The sequence below is a fragment of the Myotis lucifugus genome, unplaced genomic scaffold (assembly GCF_000147115.1).
Source record: "Myotis lucifugus unplaced genomic scaffold, Myoluc2.0 scaffold_408, whole genome shotgun sequence".
NCBI lineage: Eukaryota > Metazoa > Chordata > Mammalia > Chiroptera > Vespertilionidae > Myotis > Myotis lucifugus.
The window spans coordinates 275649-284945 of NW_005871456.1; the positions used below are offsets into that span (position 1 = coordinate 275649).

General features: G+C 54.8%; 1 non-coding gene and 1 pseudogene across 1 annotated transcript; both read right to left on the reverse strand.

The window, feature by feature from the left end:
- Positions 1 to 1578: 1578 nt before the first annotated feature.
- LOC111823147 lies at positions 1579 to 1697 on the reverse strand. Its single transcript, XR_002826157.1, has one exon. It is a non-coding gene; the product is annotated as a 5S ribosomal RNA (ribosomal RNA).
- Positions 1698 to 1787: 90 nt separating this feature from the next.
- Positions 1788 to 2276, reverse strand: LOC102422036 (annotated as a pseudogene).
- Positions 2277 to 9297: the final 7021 nt, after the last annotated feature.

Below are 9297 nucleotides of genomic sequence, written 5' to 3' on the forward strand. Positions count from 1 at the left end.
TCCTGTGTGCCGGTGTGCGCACCACCTCTGCGTGCCTTCCCCTCGTCGCACAGGGCGCTGGGGCCCACCAGCCCCGCCCCACCCAGCATCCCTGGGCAACAGCATCACAGCAGGCGCCGTGGTCACCTGTGCCGCAGGTGAGCTGTGGTCCCTGTCTCAGGCTGGCCAGCACGTGATCCTCAAGAGCCCCCTCCCCAGCTCCCCGGCTCCCCAGCTCCGTGGTGTCCCTAGTCCCCCCCTGTAATGCCCTCATGTACGCGGGAAGGGAGAGGATTCAGTTCCAAACCGCTGAGCTAGCGCGGGTCAGGGTGGTGCCTGCTGTCCCCGGGCGGGCGGACGGACGGATGGACACAGAGGACTCGAGCCCTCGCAGGCGGCAAGGCCTCTCTGTCAGGTCAGATAAGTGGGGCTCGGGTGATGTCCGCAGGTCGGTTCCGATGCTCTGGCAGGGTCAGCCCGTCCCTCTGCCTTTGAGGGCGCTGTTTCAGGGAGTGATGTCAGGTGCCCGCTGGAGGAAATATAGATGGTGCGTCTTGAAAGCTCTGGTGCTCGCGTGCCCTCATAATAATGTTCTGAATCGTCTTCTCAGGCACTTTATGAAATCTATTTAGGCCCGGGAGTCCATGCTATTGATTTTAATGTTGCTCCCGGAGATTGTTTTATGGTGTTTGGGTTTAGAGATTGTGTAATTGCAGTTTCTAATCAAATCCAGCCTTGGATTCTACCCTCCTGTCGGCCCGAGCGCTGCCCTTCCCCGGGGGGCGAGGACGACAGGGGATACAAGGCTTTGTAATCGCACACTCCGAGGTCAGTCACTGGGAAAAACGCACCAGCCTTCGCCTCAAAGGTCCCAGATGATGAGTTCGGGGTTTAAAAAAAATCTGTATTTCAGATGCAGCCAGAATCAGCCTAATCGTCTGAACGGTGGGCTCCCAATGGGTGTCAGCAGACTGGCAATCGGCCCAGGTCCGCATCTGCTGTGGGTTCAGTCCCCAGCCCCAGTCGGGGCAGGTGTGGGAAGCGGCCAATCCATGTGTCTCTCTCACATCAATGTTTCTCTCTCCCTCTCTCTCTCTCTTCCTCCTCCCTCCCTTCCACTCTCTCTAAAATTCAATGGAAAAAATATCCTCAGTGGAGGACTAACAAGAAGAAAAGAAACACAGACACAGCACCTGATGCTTCAAAATAACATGTGAGGCCTCCAGAGACCCGTCTGTCGCCGGAAAGCTGCTGCCCTGCCCCTGAGAGGACGGACGGGGAGAAAGGACGAGGTGGGACAGAGGCCTCGCCAGCATCGCACTTCCTGCCCCGCATCACCACGCATACCTGTGACCAGCCCGCGGGTGAGAACACAGCGCCCCCGAAGCTACTGCGGGCGCAGGGCCCGGGTCCCAGACCTCCGACCCAGCCGTCCTCGCTCTCGGCGCTCTGTTCACGGCCTCTGTGACGTGGCCCTGCTTCCCATTGTTTGGGGCAGGTGGCCTTACAAAGGAATATTATTTTTGGAATCAAAACTTTATTCAACGGATTCTCACAAAACATTACAAATGACAGCATTAAAAAATTTATTTTTTTTAAAGCCTACAGCACCCGGTATTCCCAGGCGGTCTCCCATCCAAGTACTAACCAGGCCCGACCCTGCTTAGCTTCCGAGATCAGACGAGATCGGGCGCGTTCAGGGTGGTATGGCCGTGGACCTAAAAAAAATTTTTTTAAATGCACCACGCTTAAGTCTCAAATTTTCTGTCAAAGGAAGTTACTTCCTGTACATCTTGGAAACTGGTCTTCTATTTCGTTTCATTTGACCTAGATTGGCTCCCGAGACCTAGAGAAGGATGGAGACGGCTTATCATTTCTCTCCCGAGATAGTGATCCCTCTCTCCTCCTATCTCCGGAAAGGGACCTGGTCCGGCTCCGGGAAGCTTCTCCGACTTGGAGATCTGCGGCGAGGTGGAGGACTCCTTCGCCGATAATCATTTCGAGAGCGACAACGACTCCAACCAGAAAGCCGGCCTCGATTTCGACTTCTCCTTTCACCGTCGGACAGTTCCACTCTTACTCGGCGGCCACACAGGGTTCTCCCGTCTAGCTCTCGGACAGCCTCGGCTGCATCTCGATGATCTTCAAACTCCACGAAAGCAAAGCCGGGAGGGTTTCTAGCAACCCACACACTCCTGCGTGGCCCGTCATTGCCAAAAGCCTGTTCCAACTCAGTCTAGTTACCGTTGTTCCCAAGATTTCCCACATAAATCCAATGGACAGGAATTACGATGCATTTCGAGACGCGGGGGCTGAAGTCCACACCCTCCGCCCGGCTCCCCGGCGTCCACGAAAGGGCGTCGGAGTATTTTTTTATGATTAGCATATCCTGCCGTCCTGTCACGCTCAGAAAGCAGCAAACGCATGGAGACGGAGACACCCTGACGGTCTGGTCGCGGAGCCCGCTGTCCGTGTTAGAGGAAAACAATCCACGCTGGGTTTAGAATGAATTACCTTCAGATGGCCCCGCTTCACGGCATCCCACTGTAATCGGGGATGTGGCGAGCCGCTTAACGTGTCGGGTGATGACACGGGTGGCCATTAGGCGGCTCTCCCTCATTGAATGCGCTGGGCGTGACCCAAACCGTAAACCTGCCAGCAGACAGAACATCGCATCTCCATGCCAGACCAGACCTCCCGTCCTGCCTCTGACACCAGGGTCGCCCGCGGGTCGTAAATTAAGATGCAGCATAGAAGGTGCCCGCAGGGGCTGACTCACTGGACCATGTCAGGACCGGAGACTGCTCTTTCGTTAACGATGCCGCTGTCTGTTATCAGAGCTGCGTGAGCACAAGCCGCGGGTCACTGTGTGTGTCAGGAGAGGTGCCCTCTGTCCCTCTGACACTTTGGAATTTTTTGGGTGTGAAGTGAAGTCACATCCTTTCCCCAAACAGCAGGATCTCTGGTGCCAAGATCTGGGTGTGAAATAAACCGAGGAGAGCACAGGCGTGGACGGCCTGTCACGCTAACACGTCTCCGGGTGACAAGGAATCACACATATGCTTTCATGGCATCAGCTTTCCAGGAGTGTTTACCGAACGCCTGCTCAGGTACCGTGGAGGCACCACATGCGCGAGGATGACGGACGATTCCGCCGAGAAAGGATCGAGCGGTCAGTGCTCGGAGCAGAAGCCTCCGGGGGTTTGAGGCAGGTAGGGACGTAAGGTTGGAAATCCAGGGCCTAGAACCCCAAGGAAGCCTGGAGGTGCCCAGAGTCTGGGCTCCGGATGGCCCTCTGAGCCCCTCTGAGCCTCCGTCCATCACCAGGAAGGAGGAGGAGCCAGGAACCCCTGTCACCAGCACGGCCGCCTCAGCCACCTCTCGACAGGGACTGTGGGGAACGCCGTGGCCCGGCCGTGGGTGACACGGAGCAGCCACATGGGCAGGACGGTGCCGGGGGTTCCATTTCATTGTCTTGTGATTGTCAACATCCTCAATTGGGCATTCCTACCCGCGAGGCCCCTTCAGGTCGCAGGGAATACAGCAGCGCGTGCCTCCTCGGTGCTGTTGGTGCAAGGACAGCGCGTGAGGCTGCGGGAACAATCGCCCAAGTCCCCCGAGGCCGGGCCATCACGGACAGTGCGGCTGGGGTTCTGGGGTCTGATCAGGGCTCCCGGGAAAATCATCATGAGAAGCCATCATCACCAAAGCCACCCACAGTTCTCGGGAGCTGATTACACGGCAGGCCCGTGCTAAGAGCTCTACCTCCATTACCGCTTTTTATTTGTTTCCTTTTCAAATTTCATCTGTGAGTGGGTAATGGAGTCACAATTCCGAAGAGCGCAGATAAATATCCCCGTCCCCTGGCCATCAGTGCCGGTAATGATGTGTGTGTGCCCGGGCAGAGTTATTCCACGCATAATAAGCAAATATCTCCACGTACTATGTCCTCCTATCTTGTTTTCCTTCTTTTAACACACAAATGAGGACATCCGTGCCCGTTCCACACTCGGCATTTCCGCTTAACCATGTGCTGACGTGTGCGGTTCTCTCCGGGTCAGAACAGAAAAGCACCCATTTATTTTCGTTTATTTCGGGAAAGACAGCATTACGCCCCATGCACGGTTCGGATTCACATTATTTGTTTAGTCTTCTATTAAAAGCCATTGGAATGCGTTTCCATTTGTCAGTGAAGGCAAACAGCGCTGCAGGGAGAAACCTCCCGTACAAGTCGTTTTCCGCTGTGGGTTACACGCCTGGAAGAGGGATGGCTGTCCGGGGCGTGTGCCTTGTGATCTGGGCGGCCGTGCCTTCCCCCCCCCCACCCCCCCACCCCTGCTCCCCCGGTCACACCTGCCCACAGGGCCGGCCGCCTCGTTCCGCTCCCAGCACGGCAGGTCACCCAACTTCTGCGCCGCTGCCGGTGAGCCGGGTGAAAGCGGGCGTCCTTGTACAGTCACCTCGGACACCGTCTCCTTGCAAATGAGCGCCTTCCTGTGCGTTTGGTCATTTGCACTTGCGTTTATATTTTCTTCTATTTTGGGTCACCTCTCTGACTTCAATTTCTAAAAGTTCTTATTTCTAAAAGAGAAAGGTTGGCCTTTTGTCTGTGCTGAAAGCAGCTGATATCCCCCCCCTCCCCCCATAGACGTGGCTTTGCCGTGCTAATTTTGAAAACTGGGTGCCACTGAGTTTTTTATCAGCCTTTTCAGTTTGGGGGCGTGTCAGAGGGTGTCTCCCATTGTGATGCAATGAAAACGGACCCTGTGTTTCCCCAGCACGGCTGTGGCCCTGCTGGCATGTTTCCATCTCGGGTCCATCGCAGGTGGTTCTGGCACGAGATGCAGGTCTGTGTGCTTTGTCCATTGCTGATGGCTACCCTGTTACCCCAACACCATCTGACAGGCAGAAATGGAATGTTGGGGGCCAGTTAGAGTTGTAAGAAATGTTAATCCTGCTCTGTAACCGGGATTGGTTTGTTCTGATTACAGAAGGCACATTCTAACCGGGCTGGGAGGTGCAGGTGGGACCTGGGAGCTCACCTGGAAATGCAGCCCATCCTCCCCCTCAGGGAGCTGCCTATGGTCATGGAAAGATTAACAACCTGTTGCAGAAACCAGAGCCGCCAGCCCTTTGAAGACCCCCGGCCTTTGTGTACCCACAGGCCTGTGCAAATCTCCAGCCCCCATTCCCTGTAAACTGCCCATTCGGCCTCCCCTTTGCCTCCTTCCCCATGGAACCTCTGTCCTTCTACCCAACACAAGCAGCCGGCTTATGGTGGGGGGCAGAGCAGATTCTGTGGTGACCTGCTGCTCGTCCAGGCTGCCGGCAGGATGGGAGTACACGCTCATATGATCCAACCCTGTCTCTGCTGAATCGGCTCCGGGAGTGGCAGGCGGCCCGCACCCACTGACTGTCCCGCTACACGTCCACGGAAAACCCGTCCCTTCTCACTGGGTTGCGATGCTTCGTTTCTTACACACCATGATCTCACCTACATCTCACGAACGTCCTTGGGGGCAGTGTTTGTCTCCCACCACACAGGCGAGGCTCCGAGTGGCTACACGACTCATGTCACACAGCCAGGCGTGCGGCGGCCAGGCCCAGGGCTGGGCTGTCTCTCTCGGCAGCAGTCCTAGAAGTTGCTTTGTAAGGAGCCGAGCCCCCACCCGACCCAGGGCCTCCATGTCACTGTGGCTTGGCTCAGCTCCGTCTGTCTCTGTGGCTACTGTCCCCACCACCACCTACTGACATCCACTCTCTGCAGCTCCTGAGCTCTCAGGCTTTAAAAGGAAGGCTATGGGGTCTGCCTGCAGCCACCTGGGAGGTCTTCTCAGGCGGGACTGCCTCCTGGCGATGCCAGCGGGTGGTTGTAATCCAGGGCCCGGTCCCCTGGGAGCCATGGTCGCGGCAGCAGGGCCGGGCTGTGTGGCATCAGCCACCCACGGACGAGCATCCGCTCTGAGGCTCCGCAGAGGGGCCCTGCTCGCTGCCTCGGGTGGTGATGGGAAATAATGTCGCTCCGTGTGAGTCACGTCTGTGACTTCTGTGTCGATCAGGACTCTGGGTTGTGACAGAAGGTCAACTTGAACTTCAGCAAAGAAGTCCATCTTGTCTTCTCCTCGAACCACAGAGGAAGCTGGGGTCAGCTTGCCCCGGGGGCGCCAGGACTCGGGAACATCAACGCCATCAAGTCTGTCTGTCTTCTTGGCTCTTGTCCCCCCTTCTCTTTCCTTGACCCCTTCATTCCAGAGGAGGCAGCCAGGAGGAGCTTAAACAGCACAGTTCACACCATCTCAGGGAGAGGTTCCGCGTGACCACAGCTGTGTCCAGGGAAGGGAGGCACGCGGCTTATCACCGCCAGCCTGGCCAGGTGACCGGCACCGCTGAGCCCAAACTGGGTGCCAAGCAGAGCAGGGGGCGGGTCTGCTGTGGCCCGGAGGCGGGTGGATCTTAGGTTGTCTGGAGTGGGCAGGGGTTTCTCCTTGTAAAGCCACCCGTGAGCCGAGGAAAAAAGATAAATCCCCTGGCCCTTTGCTCCCCAGGAAAATGGTCAGTGTCCCCGACTTCAGAGTCCCTGAGTCATGTGGGCGGGTGATTGAGTCGGGAGGAGCTCATCTCCTCAGCAAAGCCTGCCTTGAGTCACTGCGCTGACAGCTGGGAGGTCAGGCAGTGGGGCGTCCTAGGGTTTGGGGGGCCTGCAAAGGAACTGTGCAGCGAGGGGAAGGGGGCGGTGTGTGAGTGCTTGTATAAGCGTGTGAGTGTGCAAGTGTGTGTCTGTGAATATGTGTGCATGCATGTGTGTGTGTGTCTTTGAGGATATGTGTGTGCATGTGAGTGTGTGTGGGTGTGTGAGTGTGTGTGGGTGTGTGAGTGTGTAAAACCAAACTCTATGCTGCTTTAGTGGAAACTGAAATAAGGCTCAGGGTCAGGAAGCGTATGTACTTTTTAACTCAATATTGCAAAGCCGCTGCTCAGCATTTTTTCAAGTCCAATCAGTTAAATGTCTTCTCGCTTTCTCTCCCTTCCTGGGTAAACGATGAGGTTTTAATGTTCTTGAGAATCATTTCATGATAAAGACATGGCTCCAGCCCATTTAAACTCCCTCCGATGGGCTAGAGCTGATGTTATGATTTTTTTTCTCTCCAAAAAGGAGAATTTTGTTTCATCTTATACTCGATGTAAATTCTTACCGTCAGGGCACACACATCCGCGTCTAACACTTACGGAAGTCCTTTGATAAATGACACCATAGACGCAGGCAATTCCCTACATCTTCTTCACAAGCTTGAAATGTATAAGGTTTCCTTTTAATACAATTGTCTACCCAGCTAACAGGCCATTTTGCAGTCCACCTGTATTTATCATTTGGATAAAAAATACCATCACCTTAGATTTCTTATTTACACAGGAACATAAATATCCAAGTAACTGGCAATACCTTGCCCACAATTTGATTTGGTGGCTCGGGGGGGAAATAGCTCCGATTTGATAACTGCTTGACCCCTTCCCACCACATGCCTGTGACTTTCGAAGTGTGTGCTGTGGATCTGATGAACGTGCACCACGGTGCTGAAATGCACTTTTGAATCAGTCATGCCATTATCGGATTTCCTCTGGGCCCTCGTCACACCTTCACTTAGGCTGCCTTGGGGGAGGGGCCGAGAAAGGTGTCAGCGTGGCTGGACTTTCCAGGTTCCGCCTGAGATGGTCACAGATCACAAATATATAGAATTGTTGGAAACTGAGTCACTTTTCTATTATGTTGGTGCAGTCAAAAAGCCTGTTACCTTATCCTATATAATCCTATATAATAAAAGGATAATATGCATAATGGCAGAATGACCAGGAACAACCGCTCGCTATGACATGCACTGACCACCAGGGGGCAGATGCTCAGCACAGGAGCTGCCTCATGGGGAGCGGGCCTACGCCATCAGCCTGACATCCCCCGAGGGCTCCCAGACTACGAGAGGGCACAGACTGGGCTGAGGGACCCCCCAAGTGCACGAATTTTTGTGCACCAGGCCTCTAGTTAAGACAATAAGAGCAAATCCATTTTTCCCCAAAATGCTTAAATTAATCCATTTTTACAGTTTTTAGGAGTTATTTTTCAAAATAGATTTCAGCCCCTAACTGTTACAAACGTGCTATAAAATATAGCAAAATAAATGCATGCGTATCAGGCGATATGTTATATCTTAGGTATGTAACAATTATATCTTTCTTCATTTGCTACTATTTATTGCCCATGGCTCACAAGCCACTTTCCCGGGGCTGTTCAGCTGTAGACTACTACAACAGGTAAAAGGAAAATTTAAGCATGATTTAAGCACGATTACGTTAACTTCTCTTTCCCAGAAACTCATCAGGTGCCAGGAAGTCCTCAGGGACCCTGATTGCTCCCAGCCATTTCTCCTCGTTCCTTAGAATGGGCCCCTGACCCGTGGTCCAAAACAGTTGCCAGGGTGCCGGGCATCACAGCCAGGTTCCAGGCGGCAGGACAGAGGAAGGAGAGAAGTTTTAAAGTGTCCTGGGTATGCCATGTCATGCCACTTGCGTACAACACAGTGATTGCCATGTATGTACCTCTCTTCACACTCCTTTAAGGACACTGTAGTAAGGTCACGCATTTCTGTTTATGTCTCATCAGCCAAAACTTAACTACATCGTCATATCTCCCAGCATGGGATGGGGGCAGATGTAATCTTTGAGTTGGTCAGCAATGGGCGCAGCTAAAAATCAGGATTCTGCCAAAGTCGGACAACACGGCCACACCCTCATTTTACGAGGAGATGAGGGGAGAGAGAGGGGCCTGCCAGGGAGAGGTACCCGGGCTCTTCCTGTTTAAAACAGCGACTTCCAGGTTAACCATCTTCTGAGCAAAGGCTGCCTCTCTCCTCTCTCCCTCCTCCCCCTCTCCCTGTGCGTCTGGTTAAGGAGAAGGTTAGCACTTCACGGGACAGCCGGGGGGCCCTCTGTGCGCTGACCCCCTGCACGGGCCCTGGTGGCCCCACATCAGGCTGAGACGCTGCCTGTGCTGGTGGTTCCGTCTTGGGGTTGCACCGCTGCCGCTGCTGCTGCTGCTGCGGACGGCAGGCTGCCTGCCACCTGCTGGTCAGGCGTCTCCCAGGCCTCTCCTGACCCACCTGTCCGCTCAGAACTTCCACTCGTGGGGCCCGGGGACCTCTCACCTGAGTGCAGGCAGAGGGCAGCCAGGGGCGGGACCTCCGGCGCATCCTCCTCCTTGTCTTTCCCCCCTAGACTCTGGGGGGTGAGGGCTCCCAGGTCTTCTAGGGACACAGGTGCCAGCCCCGC